This window comes from Hippopotamus amphibius, chromosome 3, assembly GCF_030028045.1.
Source record: "Hippopotamus amphibius kiboko isolate mHipAmp2 chromosome 3, mHipAmp2.hap2, whole genome shotgun sequence".
In the NCBI taxonomy this organism is placed as follows: Eukaryota; Metazoa; Chordata; class Mammalia; order Artiodactyla; family Hippopotamidae; genus Hippopotamus; species Hippopotamus amphibius.
Genome location: NC_080188.1, coordinates 181998845 through 182021999, shown reverse-complemented (window position 1 = coordinate 182021999; position 23155 = coordinate 181998845). Strand labels below are relative to the sequence as shown.

At 39.9% G+C, this 23155-nt stretch overlaps 1 protein-coding gene across 4 annotated transcripts in view; it reads left to right on the top strand.

Annotated features, from left to right (window-relative positions):
- The window catches only part of LYPLAL1 (lysophospholipase like 1), a 152220-nt gene that overhangs the window by 91442 nt on the left and 37623 nt on the right, over window positions 1-23155 (top strand). For 3 of the 4 annotated variants that reach the window (XR_009052653.1, XR_009052652.1, XR_009052655.1), the window contains exons 6-8: window positions 759-830; window positions 9508-9685; window positions 22416-22582. The gene's annotated coding sequence lies outside the window, so the exon portion shown is untranslated. The remainder of the gene's footprint in view (window positions 1-758; window positions 831-9507; window positions 9686-22415; window positions 22583-23155) is intronic. The other variant, XR_009052654.1, reaches the window with a different exon arrangement.

Below are 23155 nucleotides of genomic sequence, written 5' to 3'. Positions count from 1 at the left end.
CTATATCCAACTTGATCTTGATCATGTAATCAGATCAAGACCAACAGTACTGATTATTTTAACAACGTTCTAAGGAGTGAAAATTCTGCCAAGATCTGTACTAGAATCCTTCGAAGGATGCCTTGGTAACCACAAGCATCCCATTCTCCCACAAATGACAATGATAGAAAAATATCAATTCTGGATGGTCTAAATAGGTAAGAAGAGTATAGCCACGCCTTTCCCCATGTTGCTAGAGTTTAATGACCCTGGAAATAAAACCCTGCATCGAAATAGGAGAGCAAAGTGTAAAGCTGGTTTCAAATAAAAAGAGAAGCTTTGTAATTAACAAAATGCTCAAGGTCAAGTCTGTTCCTCCTTATTCAATATTAACAAGCAAACAAAGAGCAAAGTTCTCTGATTTTTAATACCATGTGTTCAGATTATTTAGTATATTTTGCTCTCCACATGAGCTCACTTTCTGGATAATTGGAAAGTTAAGTAATTGCCTAGAAAAGGTAAACATTTGTTAAAGTCCATAAGAGGAGGTTTAACTTATTTGACACAACTGCAATAAAATAGTAGTTTGTGTCAACATAAAATCCTTCTTGTACCTATCACATGATGTCATGTGGAACTGCCAGCACACGCTTTTTGATGTAAGACTTATTCAATATACTTCATTCATAATCAGAACCCACGTTGTGATATCATTTTTCCCCTAAACTCTGAATAAATAAATAAAAGTGTGTTAACTTTGATTTATTTGTTTTTCTTAGGCACCTGATGACGACAGCTTAGGAAGAGTCAATTTGCTGGTGTGATAGAATTAATGACTAATGACCGAGGAGGTGGGACATTTTCAATTCTAAAGTAACAAACCTCATTCCTTTCGTATTTATGCTCTTATTTTGGGCTCATGATGTGCCATCGAACATATGTTCCAAAGTATTCTTCCCTGTATGTGTTCTTTATTCTAAAACAGAATTGTTTCTCTGTGAGCAAGAGCAGTACCTTCTCCACATCCCCTTTCTGTGCTTTTTGAATGTGTTTTGTAAGTACTGCTGACTGACCAGAATGTGGGTGTAGAATTTGACCCAGGTCTAGAAAATGGAAGGATTTTGAACGAAAATGCAATGACGTGGGATACTGGAGTCAATGATCAGGCAGTGAAAACAGCATGCCCAAATAGATGCAGGAAGGAGAGCATACAGGTTACCTAGGGAACAAGCAGCCCAACTAATCCATCAGAGAGTGGGATACACGAAAAGACCCAGAAATTATAAAATAGAAAACGTGGTTCTCACCATTTACCTGAGGAAAACGTGAAGCACGAAAGACTTAGTTTTGTATGTTTTAGGACCTAAGTGGAATTAATCAGCATATTTCAGGAGGTGAGTTCTGTTGCCTATGTTGCTTTTCAAGGATTCATGGTCTTTCACAGCAAGCAAAGGGATGGATTTTCCTGACATTATCAGGTGAGATGATCCATAAGGACTCTCACATGTCCTCCTCTTATATCAAGTTTTAAAAATGATTTGAATCGTTATTTTGAGTTTTATATACTATTCTTCAAAGGTAACTTTCGTTTCCTTGGTATTGTCCCATTGATTTTTTCCTAAGTCATTCCTGTTGCCCCTCAGTCTCATGAAAACCTTTACATAAATCTAAAGGAAAGCATTGGGATTTTAAAAAACGGTTTTCAGCATATGTTGTCCATTTGGACGCCAAAGCCCTTCACTGCCTCTACCCACCCTCTCTTCTTCATTTTTGGAAAATTTCTCAGGAAAAGGAATGCCAGACTTACCTGACTGCTCTTACCCACAGCAAGCTTTCCCTAATTTCAGATGTCCTTGACTCCAGGGTCTGTGACTCTACCACACTGACTCTGCTTTCCTTGTGGCCTGAGTGGTAATTATTCTCCAAATGTTTCAGGGACATCCCTTCAGGCTCCGCATTATGTCCCAAGTTCCTCAAGGCCAAGGACTGTGTCCTCTACTTCTTAAGTGTATAATAATATGATTATTAACCAAATGCACCAATAAGAAAGAAGCATTCATAATTTTCTATATATACAGAAACATGGACTATGTTGTATTAACTTTTATCTCTATTTTTCTCATCAGATTTAAGTATATTTTCCACTATTAAATAAAAGCAGCAAAGTCAATTTCAGAGACCATTTTCTTCTAAAAGCAAATTGTTACTCTATGATAAATCTTATAGATATTTCCATAGAGTAGGTCAAGAATATACTATCTACTAAGATAAGCTATAGATAAAGAAAAAATGTATGCTTCTTCTCAAGTTATTAACCATCATAAGTATTAAAATATTAATATAAAATTAAATATGTCAATATAACATTGAATATAAATTAAATATAATATGAAAAATACTAAATTCATCTTAAAGCTCAAGATTCCAAATCTAGTTTTCCTCTTTGCCCCCAAGACACTACTCCAACTTAACAGAATTTTGCACCCTTGAAATTTATCTTTCTGCTGCTACCTTCTGCTCCTTTTTAAAAAGTGAAATTGGGTGTTTTCCATCAGGGAACGGGAGCAAGCAAGCCCAAAGATATCGCCGGTGATCTTTCCTCTTGACTAGAAAAGAATAATCTTTGTGTAACTTTTGCCACATTTACAACATTGACTATATAACAGAATGTTTACTGCAGCCCCCTCCCTGCTTTGGAGCTGAATATTTCCCTACCCAGTTTGCCTCTCACTCAGTCAATTCATCTTTCAGCAGAGCCCTCTTGAAGAAACAAAACATTAATTGGACTTGCCATTGTGTCTTGGGCTATTTTGGTGACAATTTTCTGTGACAGGAAAAAAGAGTTGCTAATTCATTGCTTCAGGAAATGAAGGCCTAATAGCCTCACATCTGGTAAATTATGTCCTTCCTGCTCCTTGAGGCAGCAGTAGTACACACAGCAGTATTTGGAGTTAAGAAAAAGCAGTGAAGGAAATCAATTTTTACATGTGCAGTGGACTCAAAAAAAAAAAAAAAGGATTTAAAAGCCAAGAACATTTTCTTTTCTTTTCTTTTTTACTTTTATACTTGAAATCTTTTTTTTAATTTTTTTTAATTTTATTTATTTATTTATTATTTTTTGGGGGGTACACCAAGTTCAATCATCTGTTTTTATACACATATCCCCGTATTCCCTCCCTTCCTTGACTCCCCCCCCGAGTCCCCCCCACCCTCCCCGCCCCAGTCCTCTAAGGCATCTTCCATCCTCGAGTTGGACTCCGTTTGTTATACAACAACTTCCCACTGACTATCTATTTTACAGTTGGTAGTATATATATGTCTGTGTTATATAAAAGCATCCATTGTCTAAGACGTAGAATTGAGTCAGCCAGAGGATAAATTGAGCGAAAACTCTTCCAGTATCTTAATGAAAACTCTGAGTGGTTACTGTGGACTTAGAGCACATGGCATAGCTTCTTGCCCCATGGGGTGGGACCGTGTGTAAATTACCATATTTGCACAAATGTACTGATACAGTCTTCAGGGCCTCAGAGGGGAATGACAAATAAAGATTGGTTTTGTTCTGAGTGAGGATCATGTCACGTATTGGATGCGAAATTCAGTTCAGCCCCACGTTTACATAACACCTAGACAGATCAATTTGAAGAAGTAAAGACAGGGAAGAAGATGGAAGGCAGTGCCCCAGAGGACATATCCAGGACATGGCAGCCTTCACTATGAAGAACTACAAGAGCTCAGGTATAGAAGCTGAGATGTCACACCCCAGTTATTGTCCTGACGGTGGGGTTGGTGGTGAATGGCTTTTATCCCATCAATACCAAGTTGCACTGTGGACTTGTGAAATCACTGTCATATTTGTTCCTGTCCAGTTCCCAAGGGAAAATGAACTCTGATAACCAGGCAAATTGGAGGACTTCAGGTGGTGCCTATAAAAGGTCTGGTGAAAATAAATCTAACATCTGAGGAGGGCATTGGTCCTTGGAGGCAGAGGCTCTTTCTACCCGCGCAGAGCAGTGACAGCACAGTACAGCATAAGACTTCCTCCCACCTAATCCTCTGTAATCCCCAATTGGAACAATTAATTTTACAAGAGGTCATGCTCCTTTTCTCTGGTATTTCTATTGAGAGCTTTATGAGGTGGACATGTGTCCATTATGATGCATTTTGACAGCTCCTTTCACCTAGAGTTGAGAACAGTCATTGATTTTGGTCAGTACATTTTGGTGTTGTAAATGGAGTGTAGCTGCAGTGTTCCCTTGATCACAGATCACAGCATGTGCTCAGGGAGGGAGAAAGGCAGAGTGCGGCTGCGGATTTAGAAGCCATTCCGCTTGTCTAAACCTGGGCCTTTTTCCATCAGTTGACACAAACAGGAAGCGAGGTGAGAAGCACAGTGGGTTCAAGTCAGGATGTCACATTAGGGTCAGCAATTCCAGTCAGAACTAAGAGATTTAGGAGAAGCACAGTGCTTTAGGCTCAGAAAATGGAAAACAAAAGAACAGAGCCTTACACACTTGCTGTATCTCATGTGATTCCTCAGTTGGTTGACTGTCGCTAACTAAATGGCTCATGTTCAGATGACTTTGCACCTGAAGGCACTTAACAAATTGGAGTAATCGATATATTTTATCTAACCTCATCTTTTAAAATCAGAAAATTATCGTTGTGTTTTTAAACAATATTTTAGCAAAGCTTTGAGAATTAATTCAATTCACTGGCCTATTTACAGGAACAAATTTAGGGACTTCAAATAAGTTAAAGTCTTCCAGTTCTATCATTTGCGAGAAAACAAATAATTTTTTTAGTTTTGGAGGAGATGTGAGAATATGGAAAGATGTAACATGTATACCATAAAATATTCGTTCCCCAAGGTTTAAATCTGTGATAACAATTTTTCAAATTGTTTTCGCATTTATTATTTCATTTTATCTTCCCACCGACCTTATGATTTGGCAGGCGCCAGCACTCCCATTTTGCACATAAGGAAATAGAGGTCTGGGTTGCATGAGTCATTTTGCCAAGACTGCTAAGAAAGTCAAAACTAGAATGTAGCCTAACCCTAGGCTCTTTTGCATAAACTACATTGCTGCCAGGTCTCACCTGTTTGGTGGAAAACCAGCCTCTTTTTTGTCTGAAGGACTCCTAATGTGTCTTGGTCATCTTAAATGGTAGGAAGAAAGAGGAAAAACAAGTGGCAGGCCTGTTCAAAGCACTTTCATATGCACTAATTTATTCAATCATCACAACAACCTTTTAATGTATGTACGATTGTTTGTTATATTTTATAAATGAGAAAATGTTGCTCCAAAAGGATATGGAATTGCCCAAGTTTACACAGCTCCTAAGTGACAGAGCTGAGGTTTAGACTCAGGGACTCTGGCACCTGAGTCAGTGCTCTTAACCACCATACTTTATTCACTTTCCAAATTCAATCCAATTCCTTTTTATCTCCCTTGATATTGAGCACAATCTTTGCCACATGAAAAACACTTAATAAAGGATTTATGAATGGGGAAAGAAGGGATGATACCGTTTTGTCTACTTGCCTCTGGGTCTGGGCTTCCCAACCTCTGCACTATTGATGTCGGGGCCTTTCTGTGCCCTGTAGGAGGTTTAGCAGCATCCCTGGCCTTTACCCACTAGATGCCAGTAGTGCGCCCCAATTGTGATTATCAAAAATGTCTCCAGATAGTGCCAAATATCCAAGGATGGGGTAGGGATGACGGGAAAACCACACCCAGATTGAGAAGTCCTGGCCAAGGGGATAAAAAAGAGGTACAGTCTTGAAGGGGAATATGGCTAGTGGGGCCTTTCCAGGAATCCCATTTCAAGAATGCTCTCACTTGACAGCCTTTTCTCAATACAGCCTTGGAAAGAGAATGGAGGGCCTTGTGCATCTTTGCCTCCTTGCCTAGCAGCTAGGAGTGCTTGTTGGCATGACATTCTTGAATCCAGGCAGTATTCCAACTGTATTAGGGAGAGGATGGGGGATGATTGGGGGATCTCTGATGGAGAGGGGATTTTCATGATGGTACTGATGCTCCTGTATGACCACATGCTGGTACCTGCAGCATCTCCCTGAAAAGAAAGGAATGAGGCTCACTGTGTAGTAACTGATCTGATGGAATCTGATGCCCAGGTGAACTGAGAAGTAGACAGACTCCCCCTGTTAGGAGGTGACTTTGAGATGATGTGGCTCTGATGTAGCTGTAAGGGGTGTTGGATGGAGAAAATCCAGAACCTGCTTATCTTTCAGCATGGGAGACATTTGTGTGTTTTCTGAGTCATGTGACACACAGAGTGTAGGGTTTTCCTGTTGGATAAGGGAACCTGATGTACTCGTTTATAATAACAATGAGGTCATTGGAAGACCCATAAAACTGAAGTTTGCTATCCCAGTTCAGATCTAGTTTGTTATTCAAATAATGGTTCCAAGCTTATTTAACAAGCTAGTTTTGACAAGTTGAATATCTTTATAGGATGTTTAATTGTGGCATAGCCAGCCGATCATAAACGGTATTTTCAACTGTGTAGAGAAAACTGAAGTCAAGAGGATTTTTCACAGTGAGATTTATATTTCCTTTGAATAAAGATTTTCTATGTCAAATTTTCATCAGAGATGTCAGAAAAGACTCCAGAATCTCCATAGACATTTATAAAAATCACATCAGATAAAGTAAAAAAATGAGAGAGAAGAAATCACAGATATGACTTGCACCTTTGAGAGAGCTCAAGATATTTGAACATCTGATTACAAATGTACGAAACATCTTAACTTCTTTCCCTGACATGAGGTGGCAGAACAGAATAAAAACTATCGAGACAGATGATTCCCAAGGGAAGTCACCAACAGTTTTTTAAAAGTTTATAAATGGGTGTTATTTTCATTACTCACTACGGCAGTAGGGAATATGTGAGCTTCAGAGATGCTCAAACAGTTGTCAAATCCCTCTGGATCTTCTCTGAGCCTCATAACCTTCCTGAGCCTCATTTCCATATGTAAACATGTAGAAAATATCTATTACATAAAGCTTTTTGATGCTTCAAAAAGGATACTTTTTTTATTTATTTATTTATTTTTTTAGTTCTTTTTTTTTTTTTTTTGGCACACGGGCTTAGTTGCTCCGCGGCATGTGGGATCTTCCTGGAGCTGGGATCGAACTGGTGACCTCTGCACTGGCAGGTGGATTCTTAACCACTGCGCCACCTAGGAAGCCCCCAAGGATACTTTTAAATTTTAGCAAAATACTTGAACTGGTCACTCAATAAATAGATGCTATTATCATATTATTTTACCTGATATCCTTATGACAGCTCATTTAGACAAGTGGATATCTGCTTTCCCAGGATTTAAAGCTATATTTTTATTCTTCCTGTCAAACTACAACTTCACCTATTTTCCTGAGATGTGTACACATGGGGGAGGGAAGATGAAGGAAAGATGACTTTAATTTTTTCACAGTTATTGGAGCCATGTTAATGAGTTGCTTATCACCACATTACTACATTACTGAACAATGCATATGTTTAATTTAGGAAAAGCACACACGTTGATTTCCATAGCATCAAAATGCAAATAATTGCTGAACACAATCCATTCTCGTATCCATCAATTTCTTGCCAACTTGATAAAAACATGTCTACCATTTTGAGGACTCTATGCAAAGAAACTCCAACAGTTAAAAAAAAAGACAAATAGTAAAGAAGTGAATGAGACTTTATTAATTTTAGGAAACCACCCAGGGTGGTTGAGAGGACATTCCACTGGGATCCCCTTGATGAGGATAGGCCTGGCAGTTTGAGTCACAGGACGTTATGCAAAAAGCACGTCCAGCACCCATCTTTTCCTTTCAGCATGAACTAGCATATAGACAGAGGCTTTTAATACCTTAACCCTCCTCCCACTTTGCTATACCACCCCGAGTCCTGTGTCAGTTAAAGTGAGAGAGACAGAGAGAGAGAGAAAGAAGAAAAGGTAATCATTAGCTCATAAACTTAAAGAGAGCTGGGGAAAAAAAGACTACAGAGAATAAAAAATTTTGATGAAATTTTTGAAAATTGGGGAACAATAGATGAGGTGATATAAAACCTAAGCATCCGTTATCAGGGAAATGACAAGAGTTGAGCTAATTACCTCTGCAGAACCCCAGAGAAGCTCAGAACTTGGAGTATCTAGGTTCAACAGAAGGTGGAGTTCAGGGGATGTTGGATCCAAGTATTCAAGTCTCTGCCCGCACTTCATACAACCATGTACCTACTATAATACCCCTGCCTCCAACACACACACACACACACACACACACACACACACACACAGATGAACAGATGGGACCACAGAAAGTTTATTCTCTGGAGAAACCAAACAGGAGAGGCTTTTAACATGGGGTACCACGAAAAATGGAGGGCAGGGAACTGTCTCCCCTCGGTTTCTCTTTCTCTACCTGCTTCTGGGGCGAGTATGCTGCTCTGTCCACACCTACCCTCTTGCTCCATCCCTGGCAGAAATTAGATTTTTTTCTGAATGGCTGCAGGAAAAGGTCTCTAGATAAATACTTTGGGCTCCTCCATGGAAAGGGTAGGTCATCCCCCACACTGCCCAAGGACCCTACCATGGCCCTGACCGTCCCCACCTCTGCCGGTGCATATGGTAGTTCCACCAGTGTTCCAGCAACTCAGGCTTAGGTAAAAATGGACAGACAAGAATCAGAGACATTTAAGGAAAATGTGCAATACGAACATGGAGACCAAAGCCACAAAACAAATAAAAACCAAGGAGACAAAGAAGACCCAGATGGATCAGAGCCAATGTAGAAATAAGAAGTAAACCGTAGAAAAGTTAAATTATGTCCTCAAAAATCTGCACAGAATCACTGAGTCCATCACATAGATCATTATGGAAAAGGATCAGAGGATAAGAAATAATTCCTATCCATTAAAATTTTTCTAAAAACTGAAATTAAAAAATTAAATAGAAGGTTGTAAGATAAGGCCAAGAAGCTCTCAAAAAGAGAACAAAAAGAAAAGGGACATGGAAGGGAAAAGATACGAGAAATTAAAGAATCATCTCCAGAATTCAGCAGCTAACAATTAGGAATTCCAGGAAGAAAAGAGAGAAAATGAAGAGGTGATTTTATTAAAGAGGTAATTGTTTAAATTTCCAGAACCGAAACTCACACGTCTCCCTATTGAAAAGGTACACGCCCCAGGTAGGGTATGGTAAAACTGAGAACATGTGAGATCTAGAAGACATCCTAGAAGCTTCCAAAGGAGATGGGTGGGGCGTGGGGTGAGGAGGGGTTGCAGTCAAATATACAGGAATGATTTTGAGTTTCTTAACAGCAGTTGAATCTTAGAAGACAGTGGAACAAAGCCTGAAAAATTCTGAGTGACCATGATTTTCAACTGAAAATTCTATTTCCTGCCAAACTATCAGTTAATCATAAGGATAAAATATTTGCTGTTTAAAATAATTTTGTCATGAAGGACATTTTTTTTTTACAAAATCCCCCTTACATTCTTTCATAGCAGCTTCTGCTACTAGTGAAAGTGTTTCAGCAAAGCAACACAGTAAACCAAAAGAGAAGATGCAGAAATTGTTCCTGAACACAGGAAGGAGATGGAGGGAAGTCCCATGATGACGGAAGAGTGGGTCTAGAAAATGTTTCACCTGTAAAAGAATGAGAGGAAGTGGGGCTCCAAGAAAGAGGTGAGTGGGACACAAATAGGACTGATCTGTTTTGAGTGAATAGATTACTGATAGGCCTGTGGCAGAGATGTTGGGATGTTTGAGGAATAATTCTAGGTAGCAGAGTGAGTAATTTGTCCAGTGTTGCCTGTCTGGTAATGACAGAGCTGGGATTACAACCCAGGCAGTCCTGTTCCAGAGTCATTGCTCTTAACCAATGCGACCTGGTTAAGAAATAATGACAGTGCATTACACTTTGCCATGTCATTTGTGGTGTAACTCTAACTATTGATATGATATAAATTCTGGCATAACTTGGTTAAGAGAGATTGTTGAGGAGGGTTAGGACAGAGATCTAAATCCATACCTAAAATTATCAATGGTAAAACAGCAGTGCATGCAAATGATTTAAACACATGGAGTTAAAGGCAGATGAGAAACAAATCTGCGGAGGGTATTTTTCTGAGTAGGACCCAGGTGTGGAAAGAGATGGAAAGTGAAAAAATCCATTTTTTATCATCCACTGTCCCATATTCTTTGAATTTTCAGGTCTATACCTTTTATTCTAGTTAAAATAAAAGTAATGGTACAGGGCTTCCCTGGTGGCACAGTGGTTAAGAATCCGCCTGCCAATGCAGGGGACATGGGTTCAAGCCCTGCTTGGGGAAGATCCCACATGCCACAGAGCTACTAAGTTTGTGCACCACAACTATTGAGCCCGCATGCCACAGCTACTGAAGCCTGAATGCCTAGAGCCCGTGCTCTGCAACAAGAGAAGCCACTGCAATGAGAAGCCCACGCACTGCAACTAAGAGTAGCCCTCGCTCTCCACAACTAGAGAAAGCCCACATGCAGCATTGAAGACCCACCCAACACAGCCAATACATACATACATACATACATACATACATAAACTTAAATAAATAAAAGTAATGGTACAATAGTTCAAAATCAAAACACAACTTTTAGAAAAGAACTTTTGTAGTGATTGACAATTAGCTTTCTGGCCTTTGGGCAGAGGAGAGGCAAAAATATTTACTAGGAACTGTAGGATAGTTTAACTGTCAAATTACCTTGTATATTCCTGTACATTTTAAAATAAAAGTTTATATTGTTGCATTTGTGTTCTGTGGGTAAGGTCTTACTCATTGAGTACCAGGAGTCAAGATCAATTTTATCTCATTCATAATATCAGAAGAGTGAGGATATAGTGGGAAACACACATTCTCTTTGTTTGGGCTCTAGTCAGGCTATGGAGACTCAGGATCAAACTGCTCTTCTGGTTATGAGATTAGATGACCCCAAAGGACCACTTGCTTCTTTCATCCTAGTCACAAGAATGAATAATAAAAGCAAAAGTTATGCATGTACTAAATACATGTCCAGCACTGTTCTTAATGCTGTTTCTATAGTAACATTTAATTTTACAATATCCCCATGAGGTAGGAACTACTTGTATTATCTCCATGTAACAGATGAGGAAACTGATATCATAGAGACATTGAAAGAACTTCCCTGGTGGCACAGTGGTTAAGAATCTGCCTGCCAATGCAGAGAATGTGGGTTCAATCCCTGGGCCGGGAAGATCCCACATGCCACAGAACAACTAAGCCCATGAGCCACAAATACTGTGCCTGAGCGCCACAGCTACTGAAGCCTGCATACCTAGAGCCCATGCTCCACAACAAGAGAAGCCACATCAATGAGAAGCCAGTGCACTGCAACAAAGAGTAGCCCTCCACTCACCACAACTAGAGAAAGCCCACGCAGAACAACAAAGTCCCAACTCAGCCAAAAATCAAAATCAATCAATCAATCAATCAATCAATCTTTCAGGGGTTGGGGGGAAGGAGAGAAACATTGAAGACCTTGCCTTGGCCCATAGCTGGTACATAAAGGAGTGTGTGTTGGAATTCAGACAGTTTGGTCTGAACTGTAAACCAGAGAGCACAGTTGCTGGATTTATTCAGCAAGAAAAAGGAAAGAAGTATTAACACCTGCTACAACATGAATAAACCATGAAAACATTATACTAAGTAAAATAAAAAGGCCAAATATTGTATCATTCCATTTAAAGTATGTGAAATATCAAGAATAGGCAAGTCCATAGGGACAGAAGGTAGATTGGTGGTTTCCAGGTGCTGGAGAGAGAGCAATGGGAGAGACTACTTATGGGGTGGGGGTTTGCTTTTGGGGTGAGAAGTTGTTTTGGAGCCAGAGCTGGTGGTTGCCCAACATTCTGGGCGAAAATACTAAATACCACCACTGAATTACACACTTTAAGTGGTCAATTTTATGTTACATGAATTTCATGTCCCTCTCTCTCAAGATAGAGATGATCGATGATAGATAGATAGATAGACAGACAGACAGACACACATTCATACAACCAACCAGCACAGTGCACTTGGAAGACAAACAAATAGCCAGGTAGCTGAAGCTTATTGGGGCCAGATGTCCACTGGGGATTTGCCCACCAGGGTGTCTGTACTGCAGCCAGGGATGCTGTCTTCTGCACTGGGGAGCCAGGAAAGAGGGCTGATAGAGGGGAGCTGCAGTAGGCTGGCTAGTGGCCTCCCCAGAAGAGACAACTTGGGGATCCTGGGTTCTGAAGATCATTCAAAGAGCTAGAGGAAGGAACTGTATACCAATGGGCAATGAAATATTTTAATATTTTCACAATAAGCATAACGCTAGCTGAATTTCAGCTCTGATTAGAACTGAAATCAGTTTATACTTTCAAACCAAGCAACATATCTTCCTTGCTCGTGTAATAGGTCAACAATCAATTTCATAACGATGGTTATCCCTGGCTTACTAGGGTCAGTCAAAGTCCCTAGGGGAAAAGAAAATCAAAAGCGTTTTTGCTTAAAAACTCCTTCCCTCTAAAGTTTGCAGCTTCCTTCTGCACAATGCACTGTACCTGAGAAATACCTCTTTCCTGAGTGAAAACAGAGGCCAGCCAGGCCTCTTCCAGCACAGTCTGGGACCCTATGACCTCTGCTGCATTCTATTGGTCAGAAGAAGTCATGTGACAGCCCTCCCATCAGGAAGCGGACCTCAATCCTGAATCCTGAAAAACATGCTTTACTTTCTCTGATAAGCCAACTTTCAACTCCAGGGAAACAGCTAATACTTTGCTCCATAAAGCTTTGCCTGCCTTTCTCTGTGTGGTAACAGTTCTGCTACTCATCTAGGTTTTCATGGCCCACCACCTCTGCTTTGGAAACTTCTCAGTAGCAGTTTTCTTCCCCTTTTATTCCCCATTTGCCTTCTTGAATAAATCTGTAAAAGAATTATATTTAGGAGATGGTGAGGAAGGAGGACACAAAATGAGAGCAAAACACACTGTATCTTTTCAGTTGAATGGCAGGATGTAACAGCAAAACATATCCACTGTGCATTTGCTCAGCAAGGCTAGTTCATCATTTTGCTCTATGAGGTATGAGGTTTGGATCTGTGACCTTGGAATTTCTATAGAGATGCTGTTGGCCTCACCTTTTGTACTTGTGGACACAACAATTCTCTCTTTCTCATGGATGCAGGTATAGAAATGAGGAAATATGGCAAAGACTTGCTTCCCAGACCTTCCAGTCTCCCGTAGATGTAAATAATTTAACTATTTTAACAGAGAGGTAACCAATCCACAGAATATTTTTTTAGCATGATATCCATTGCTACCCCATGCTACACAAATGCCAGTGCATTTGGTTCCCAGAGAAGGTTTTTAAAATTACATTCAATTTAACTGGTGAGAATTTTAGTAGAATTAAGCTTTCAAATCAACTTATGCTTTTCAAACACTGCATTTCTTGTTCAATACCATGAGGCATGCTCTCATTTAAATCATTTTGCTTGAACTGGATGAGAAACTGTTAATGTCTTAAAGAGTGTGGATGATAAACTTAGGCTGTTTTCCTTTGAGGGAGGGAGTGCAAGACTGTGCTGGCATGCGTTATCTTTTGGTTTTCTTTGGCTGTTTGAACCCTCTTTTGGAGGTACAGGACCCGAGGGTATGTAATTGAGATATATTTCTGAGGGCACAAGGTTAGAGAGAAGATGGAGGTGGCAAAGAAAAATTCGATAAGTATCAGAGTACATGCTTCATGCTGAAACCTGATCATTACTTAGTCTGAACACCGCCCAATCACAGTGATCTGAGAACTAAGAAAGCCCCCGAGAGGTGTGCTGAGATTGCATGAGGTGATGCATGTGATATTATTTCGTAAATTGCAAAGCATAGTACATAGTGCTGTAAATTGTCAAGTGCCATACATTTGTATTCTTACCATACATCGCAGGCTCTGTGGAGAGATTTTATTAGGTACTATGGGAAGAGAAACAAAATATTTGTGCAAATGGTGTTAGCCGACGAAAGTTTGTGTGCCCAATCCACAGTGAGGCCCAACAATACCGAAATGTTGGAGCTTGGAGCAGAAGAAGGTTTACCGCAGGGCCATGCAAGGAGACAGGTGGCTCGTGCCCCACAAGTCCCAACTTTTGGAAGGGTTTCAGCAAAGCACCTTTAAAGGCAAGGTGAGGGCGGGGCGTGGTTAGTTGCCAACTTCTTGGTGTAGAAATCCTTTTTTATTGCAGCTGTCCTCATAGGTCACCTCACCATGTTCCTCTAACCCTCCAACAAAACAAATGCTATTCTCTGTTCTGCAACTTTTTATGTCCATATGAATGGACTCTTAAAGGTCTGAGCCCTGAGAATAGGCTATCCTGTATATTACTCAGGCTAGAGGCAACATTGTTTTACAAAAGCTGCAGAGCCAGCATGACTAAGCACAGGCAACAAAGCACAAAGGTTAAGGCAAAAGCAACAGATCTAATATGGAGTCAGATTTGTTCTTCCCTATTTGTATCTTCCCTATGACATGGCACAACAGAGCCCCAGACATGCCCAGTTGTTTGTTTGTTTGTTTGTTTATTGGAGCATGATTACCAAGACAGCACACTTGACAGTTCTGATGAGTTCTAGCAAGAAAGTCAGGGTGACCTGTCATTTCCTGTAGTAGGCATCTCTCAGCCATCTGGCATTAGCAAGGCAGAGCCAAGTTTCATCTGTGGCACTCACTAAACCAAAGTGTTATCTGAGCATGGAAGACTTTGGATGACTGGGACCAGTCACAAGATACTACTTCTCATTCGATTAAAGAACAGTTGATGAATAGACATGTTTCCTTAAAGTGAAATAGGGTGGCCAAGTGGCTCTAGGATCAGAGAGACTTTCTTGGATTTAAACCCAAGTCTGGTCACTTAAATGTGTCATCTTGGGAATGTTTATTTAACTTCTCTGAACTGCAGCCTCTTCATTTGTAAAATGAGGATGACATGAGTTATTGTGAACATTAAGGAAAACAATGCACTTGAAAGCTCTTGACAATACCAGGGGCTCATAAAAGAAAAAGAAAGAAAACCAGCTGAACAAATGTGGGCCCAGACTGAGAGTGATTCTTTACTTGAACCAGAGGCTGTTCACTCAACGCAATTCTTCTTTCTGACTATTCCTACATTCTACAGCCCATGGGCATATAGATTTTTATGCACGTGATATAAATATTATTTTATTGAACTAGACTTCTTGCCATGTTTTCTCTGCTATTAATCTGTCAGATCCATAAGCACAAGGATGATGAATTCTGTTTCTTTCATGTTCTCTTCCTATAGTGTGCTTTTGGAGCTCACATTTTACCTGTGACCATACCTGCATGAGTTATCTTTGTATTTTTCATAGTACCTTGCATTTTGTTGGATTCTATTCACAGAGTAGTATGGTATAGAAGTTAAGCACATAGTCTAAGATAGCAGAAAACCTGGCATCAAATCCCACATCTGCTACTTACTGGCCGTAAAACCTCAGTTGAGTTGCTTAATATCCTTTTCTTTGGTTCTTTATCTGTAATATGGGGAATTAATAGCACCTATTTCATATAGTTTACAACTAAGTAAACTTGCATAAAGTGTTTAAAATTGTGCTTAGCAAGTAGTAAGTGCTAGATACCTTTACTTTATATATTATTTAATATGATGTTGTTGGTGTCAGAAAAAAACAATAAATAAGAAAAGGAAAATACCCAAGTAATTTTTGCATATTGAATAAATTCTCAGTACCTTATATAGTACAAGACCAAATAATCTCTAATCCAGATATTGTCATTTTGTGTTTCAGTCTTTGGGGTTCTATTAGATGTGGAGGAAAATATTTATTTCTGTTTATTTGCATGGATGACTCAGATGTACAGTAGCAAACAGTAGACGCACATGTGAAAATAAGTGCCAGCTCTCAATGTTATCTACATTCTACTGTCCTTTATTCTATCGGGAACATTTATCCTTATTTCTCTATTTACGTTCCAAGTTAAGCTAAGTCTTTTTCTTTAAAATACAGTTTCGTATAGATGATAAATTAAAATGATCTGTTGCAGGATTACTATTTCCTCACACTGTGTTCTCACATGCAGGGAAAAAGAAGCTCCTTTGTTTTATTCAAAAATACTCTCATTGTCAGCAAAAGGCTCCACCCCCTGGTAACAGGGTTGGAGAGTAAAACCAAAAAAAAAAAAAAAGTTTGTTTTTTTGCAGAACTGGTTATAGTAATAATTGAAACAGTCTACATATGCCAGGCATATGAACACATTTGTTCCCGTTCTCCTTGCTCTTATATAAGACGCTGCCTTGGTCAATGGCAGAGGCCTGATGGGCTCAGAAACTGGCCTCTTGCTCCTTTGGTACTGCAGCAATATCCTTCTCTCTCCTAACACTGCCTTGTTCTGCTGCTCTCTGATCCCCAAGCCCCAATTCATGGGGGCCCAGTCACCCTCCCTGTTGACCTCCACACCTTTCCTGGGAGTGTGGACCCCCTGAGGTCTCAGTGTGACTTCAGCTTGGTCCCCAGACCAGGAGTCTACCCAGAAGTGTTCCACCACAGAATGTTTTCCACCAACCACTGTAATCCCCTCTGGTAATCTCACATCCTCAGCTATATTGCATCCTCCAGTGGGAATGAGTAGCAGTTGCTGAGTCCTACCCAACCTACCTGGGAGCCAATCAAGAGGTTTAGAAAAAGCTAAAGTGCTTTTGAAGAGAAAAGTTAGAAACTCGCACTCAGCTAAAAGTAACTCCATGCTTGTTTTGCTTTTGTGAAGTATGCTTGCTGCCCCCAGAAAAACAGAAAAACAGGATGAGCTAACAATCCAATGTAACTTTAAGATGTTTTGCTAAAAAAAGGAATGTTCTGCACCTGCTCTTATAAGTTTCTGTTTGGAAACTTCCATGCTCTGTAAACATCTGCACTATAAAAGTAAAGCTCACCCTGAGCTCGGGACCCAGAACTTTGGAGCGTTAGCTCGTCTGGGGCTGCCAGCTTAATAAACCTGAGCTCTCCAGTCCTCCAAGTGTGGTGCTTGGTTTCACAACGGACTGATTTCTGCAACACTTTCTCTTTGCCTGTCTGAGCAACCTCTTGGGCACTGATGCTCGCTCCCCTGCTGGTGCCCTGTGAGCCTGCAGGGAACTCTTCTCTAAGAGCCCCCAGCCTGAAATGGGGACTGAGACCCTTCTGCCCTGTTCATTTCCACAGCATAGTTTGTCTTTTACACCTTCTCAACTTTCTTCTAGATACATCCAACTAGATTTAAAAACTGATTGCATCCTATTCCAGAGCACTTTAAATGTGCTGCATACTATGCTAGATGGAGTGGTTACAACATTAAATATGACATCCTCTGGTCCTCATCTAGTGTGGAGGGGACACTTAAGGGGGTTATTATACAAATATGTATTTTATGTTAATGTATTGAGACAGAGGCACGTGTTCCTGGGCACTTATAAAAAGACTATTGACCTAGACTGGGATTTCAGAGGAGGCTTCCTGGAGTAAGAGTCACCCAATCTTCTTTGACTCCACCCAAAAGGCATAATGTCTTGTTAATATCCTAGTGGGCCCACTGCATTGAGACCTCTTGAGAGCCCTGCTATCTTGGAGCTCTGGCTCCAAATAATTTCCATATGGTACCTAAGAGAGAACTTAGGTCCATTGCCTCTATTTCTTTCTCAGAATATTAAAAAAAAAAAAAAAATCAGTCTCCTAGTTTACATCTGGAATGGGACAGCTCATAGGAGACGTGCTTCTTTAGGACATTCTGAACACTTCCTCAGCAGAGGAGCCAACATTGAGAACAGCTGTTCTCCACAGAGTTTTGACATTTCTGATCTGAGCAACTATGTAAAAGCTGAACAGGAAAAAACAAAAAACAAAAAAACAGAGGAGGTGGGAAAGATAGTAAAAATGAAAAAGTATAGGGTATTTCCTCCAAGTAATGGGTTCCTTATGACATTACATAGAAGAGATTCGAATACAACAATTGTGTTATCCAAACTTGCAATTTTAATTATTATACCTCTGGCTCACAGTTGAAAATATAGTCTCTCTTTCCCCATCTCTCTTCACTCCCCCCAGTTCTTCAATTTAGTGCAATCATATTGCTTTCTTCATCTGTCACAATTTTGTTATTTTATTTAAATTTGGAATCAGGAAATTCACATTGAAATAAAACATCTTGTTTCCTATGGCTGAAAGCCAGAAAGAACTTGTCTTGGGAAGGCTGATTACAAAACACAAAATAGGTTTTTTGTATAATGTCTTTCCTACTTGATTTCACCAAGTGATTAGTAAGTGATTATGACCAAGGCACTAAATGTGTGCATATATAGAAACTAATAGCTTGGGTATCTTAATAGATAACATATCCAGAATAAAATTAATGTCTATTAAAGCAGCTTGCATTTCAAATATGGAAGTTGAGGTTAATAAGAACCTAAGGTTTGAAATAGAGAAAAGTTGCCCTTGGATAAAAGGATGAACACTTGCCTTGCGTTACAGAAGTTACAACCTCTGTCCTGTCCTCCATGTGCCTTCAGTCTCCGTGTGTCACATGCCCAGCACAGAGCAGTGCGCTCTGTGACACTGATTCTTGGAAAAATACCCAAACTACAGATTATCCCCAAAGCAGCTTAACTATTTTCTCATTATCATCTTCTTAAGGCCAACACTGAAATGGCAAATTTGCTGGAGAGCGTTAATCAAATGACATTTCATAGAAGAGAAAAATTTTCACAGTTTGATGCGAGGGAGGTATCCTAAGATTCAGCCATTTACATACATAGCAACTTTACCGTGAAGATATCCCAAGGAGAGCAAACATGTCACATCTCTCTGGAAGGACACCTGCTTTTCTACCATTAACCCAGACTTAAAACTTTCAAGTCTCCATGACTCCTAATTTCCCCTGGCTTCCTTGTTCAATTAGCCAACAATTCTTGTGGATTTTTTTTTAACACAAAGTGTCACTGGTGTCTGGCACTCCTATTCTATCCCATCCTGTCCACAGATACCTGATTGATTTTCTTAAAATACTGTTTGCATCATATTAATCTTCTGTTCTTCTCAAGAAGAGAGCATGAAAGAAGCTCCTGACTCTGGCATCTGAGAGGCAGCCTGAGCACAGCCCTCATTCCTCACCTCTAATAACTACACGAACCTCCTGCTCTTGTCAGATGCATCTAGTCCTTGTTCCCCAAGTACGCTTTAATTTCTTTCCATTACTCCTTGTGCCTGAAGCATCTAATCTTTTCTATCAACATCTACCCTTCCTTCACATTTGGCTCAAATTACCTGTGATGATTCGTCTGTTGCATGGCTTGGTATTTAAATACACAGGCTTTGGGGTCAAGCCTTCTTCCATCTCAAATTCCTGGGTCACAAAGAGAATTATTGCGGGTTGCTCTTGGGATCGATATCTTTGGGGGAGGGAAAGAAGTTATATTGTGCAGAGGGAGAAGTTGAACTGCAACACCATTGCCACAGAGGCTTCAGCCAATCCTGAGAGCTCTGGAGCTAGGATGATCCTCTCAAAGCTTTCAAACTGAGACCAATTTGTACTCTACTCCCACCACTAGGCTACACCTTGGGTGAGGCAGCTTCTTTCAGCCAATGACAATTCCTGGAGAGACCGGAATCATGGGTAGTCAACACTCCTTCCCTGCTCTTGGGGGATGAGTACCTTCCTTGGTCCCAAAAGAAGCTCTGGGTAGCACACCACAGCATCAGAACTGGTGACTACACACTAGCCCTCCCACTTCTAGCTGTGTGATTGCAGATAAATTTCTTAAGTTTTCCATGCCTCTGTAGCTTATTTCAAAAGAGTGGAGGAAACAGTACCTTATCTTTTTTTCCTAAGGATTATATGAGCTAATCCATGCAAAGCAAGGCTCAAAGAAAGAGCTCAAAAATGCTATTATAACATTTATCATCACTGCTATTAGACACTTACATATGCTGCCTTATATTGTCATTTAAACAATTTCACCGTGGCTCACCTCACAACTGTTCACAACACATAACCATTGAGAGCCATTGAACTAGTCTCTAAATTCTCTAAGGGCAGAGATAGTATCTTTTTATCTTTGTACCATCCCCCTCCTCCCACACAAGAACATTCATTGGGAATGTGCTTGATTGATATGATTTCAGTTTAGATCTGAAGTCATGCATTAGTAAAGAAAGATACAAGATAAATCCCCTGCTATAGTTACAAAGTCCGTATTTAAAAGGGATTCCCAACACCTAGTTTTGAAAACTTTTCATTTTCAGCTACATTCACTACCAGAAAACATGTCTGTTCCAAAAGAGGAATGTCGTGAGGCCATGTTAATTTTAGCCAAGTTCCTTAATTTGTCCCATCCTCTTCAGCTTCTCTTCACTGCCTTTGATTCGGGGCTTCCACATTGCCAGAGCCTTGGTACTAGCATCTTTGCCATTGGTCAGTCCCTTACTCTAGCTGTTCTCTGAACTGCAGCTAACACTATCATTCCATATCACTAATTTCATGTGCTTCCTATAGTTCTCTTTTGCTTTGCAGAATCAAGTCCAAATTCAATGGCACTTGGAAGATCCTTGCAATGAGTCCTCTCAGCACCACCCCACAAACTTCTGCAGCTTTTCGGTCTCCAGTTGATACTTTTTCTTTCCCCATGAACAAATGCCAAGCTCCAGCCACATTGACCTGTTCATTTTCTGCAGTATATCATGTAAACTTTCTTGCCTTTATTATTGCCTTTTCTCTTTTTCAGTGTGTCCTTTCCCTCATTTCTCCAATAGGCATAAAGTTGGTATTAAATTGATAGCTGATAAATAATAGATTAATACACACATGTTGGAAATTTCCTAAATTCTAAAGTAGTCCTGGGATCTAAAGAAGATAGCATCCAACATTCTGAAAATATATGAATAATGACTTAATCAATCATAAAGAAATAATAATTTCTAAGAATCCAGTCCATACAGACAGCTATTTATAGATCAGCTGAGCTTCTGCAGGCTGGGCTAGGAAGAGGACTTTTGGTGGTTAGGAGACATGTACCTAACATGTTCTGGTTCATGTCTCAGCCATGACTCTGTGCAGGGCTCCTGGGGGTCTGCACCTGGGTTAATGGTTAAGTCTTCAATCTTCTTATGACTGAGCATCCAATTGGCAATTGTGACTGAGGGAAAGGATGGTAAGTGCCTTGGTGCACAGTGATTGGTTTGCTTAGGCACTTAACCAAAGAGAGACTTGGGGCCTTGGAGACACCTGCAGGGGAAATTATTCATCAACCAGGCACATAGTGAAAGGGACAAGCTCATGAAAGAAAAACATCGCTCTGAAGATGGGTAGCCTGGAGGAGGTGAGGGAATCAAACCAAACACCCTTCCTTTATGAGTCACTTTTTAAGGTCTTGCTTAAATTTTTTGTTTTAAAAAATTATGATTTAAAAGGTTCAAACAGCTTAGAGAAGTAAATCCATGCATACTTCCCACATTAGTTAATATTTACTAAGAAATCGTAGGTTACAACAAATTAAACTTTTTGGCTCTCTTACTGAGGTTTTCTGGCCAACCATGTTAGTGACTGTTCCTACAGATAGTTTATAACTCTATTTTTTGCCCCTCTAGAGCAACTAAAGTGCAACAAGTCAGGAGAACTGTGGTTCATGTGGTTCTTAGGAAAATGGGTTTGAGGTGGGGGAATAGATCAATGTGAACAGGCAGACACAATAGATATGCCTACTAATAACTGGGAAAAGTGAGTTAGATTTCTCCTTGTTTGAGGTGGAATTCCTTCATATAAACCTGTGCACCCTCAGAGAGAAATGCTTTATGGTCCAAACTGATGTTTATTTTGGACTCTGTTTCTCTTTCAGCTTTCAGTTCTGACCTTAGGAATGAGCTCACAATTGGAAGCAAATCTGTCTTCTGTTTCTACTGTTAAAGAATTACCTACCCACTGAAAAACCACATAGGATTAACAGTGGCCTTGTCCCAAATATACACTTTTTGGAATGGTACAAATTGTATTTATGATGCTAGCAGATTTCAGTTTAACTGCTGAAATATTTCAATAAAAGTGACTGAATCCTTAGTAAATGAAATGCTTCCTCTATTCAGTTTTGATCTGTTGAATGCTGGAAGTTTGGTGGGTCTGATCCATTCAGTATGTATATGTGGGATGATAAAAAAGGCAGGCCATTTGGTTTTGATACCTTGTATGTTTTAGCTGTATGTCAGATTGAAATCCTATGAATTACAGGTTATTCATAGTCTCCTAAGTGTAGGCTTCCAGTCTTGAGAAGTGGGTGGGGCTTCTGAATACCTAGACTGATCATACAGATTATGACTTATATCTCTTTCCTGGATTTTTTTTTCCAGATCTTTATTGGAGTATAATTGCTTTACAATGTTGTGTTAGCTTCAATGGATAAAGAAGATGTGGCATATATACACAACCAGTGGAATTTTACTCAGCCATAAAAAGGAATGAAATTGAGTTATTTGAAGTGAGGTGGATGGACCTAGAGTCTGTCATACAGAGTGAAGTAAGTCTTTCGTGGATTTTAACTTGTATTGATTCAAAACTATCTGGTGGCTTTAATTTTCAGAATCACCACAGAGAGCGCTAGTTTTTCATTGATTGGATCCTTGAATAGACAAGTTATCCACATTGGATTAATACCTCACATTCTCTGGATGGGATATAGAAGGAAACAAATATTTCTTGACCCATTTATTTTTCCAGCAAATTTTTATTTGGCATAAACCAAATGCTGAACTGAATGATTTACATCTAGCTGACTCCTAACAATTCTATGAAACCCATTTTGTAAGTATGAAGACTGAGACACTGAGGGGTTCAGTAACTTTTTATTTTGTTTTGTTTTTTTTTAATTTTGATTTCGATTTTTTATTTTTTTGGCCACACTGCGCAGCGTGTGGGATCTTAGTTCCCCAATCAGGGATCGAACTGGTGCCCCCTGCATTGGAAGCACCAAGTGTTAACTGCTGGACCACCGGGGAAGTCCTCAGTAACTTGTAAATAGAGGAGCTGAAGTTTAAATTTAGGTCTGTCATTAAAAATAGCCAAGGGGGCTTCCTAGGTGGCGCAGTGGTTA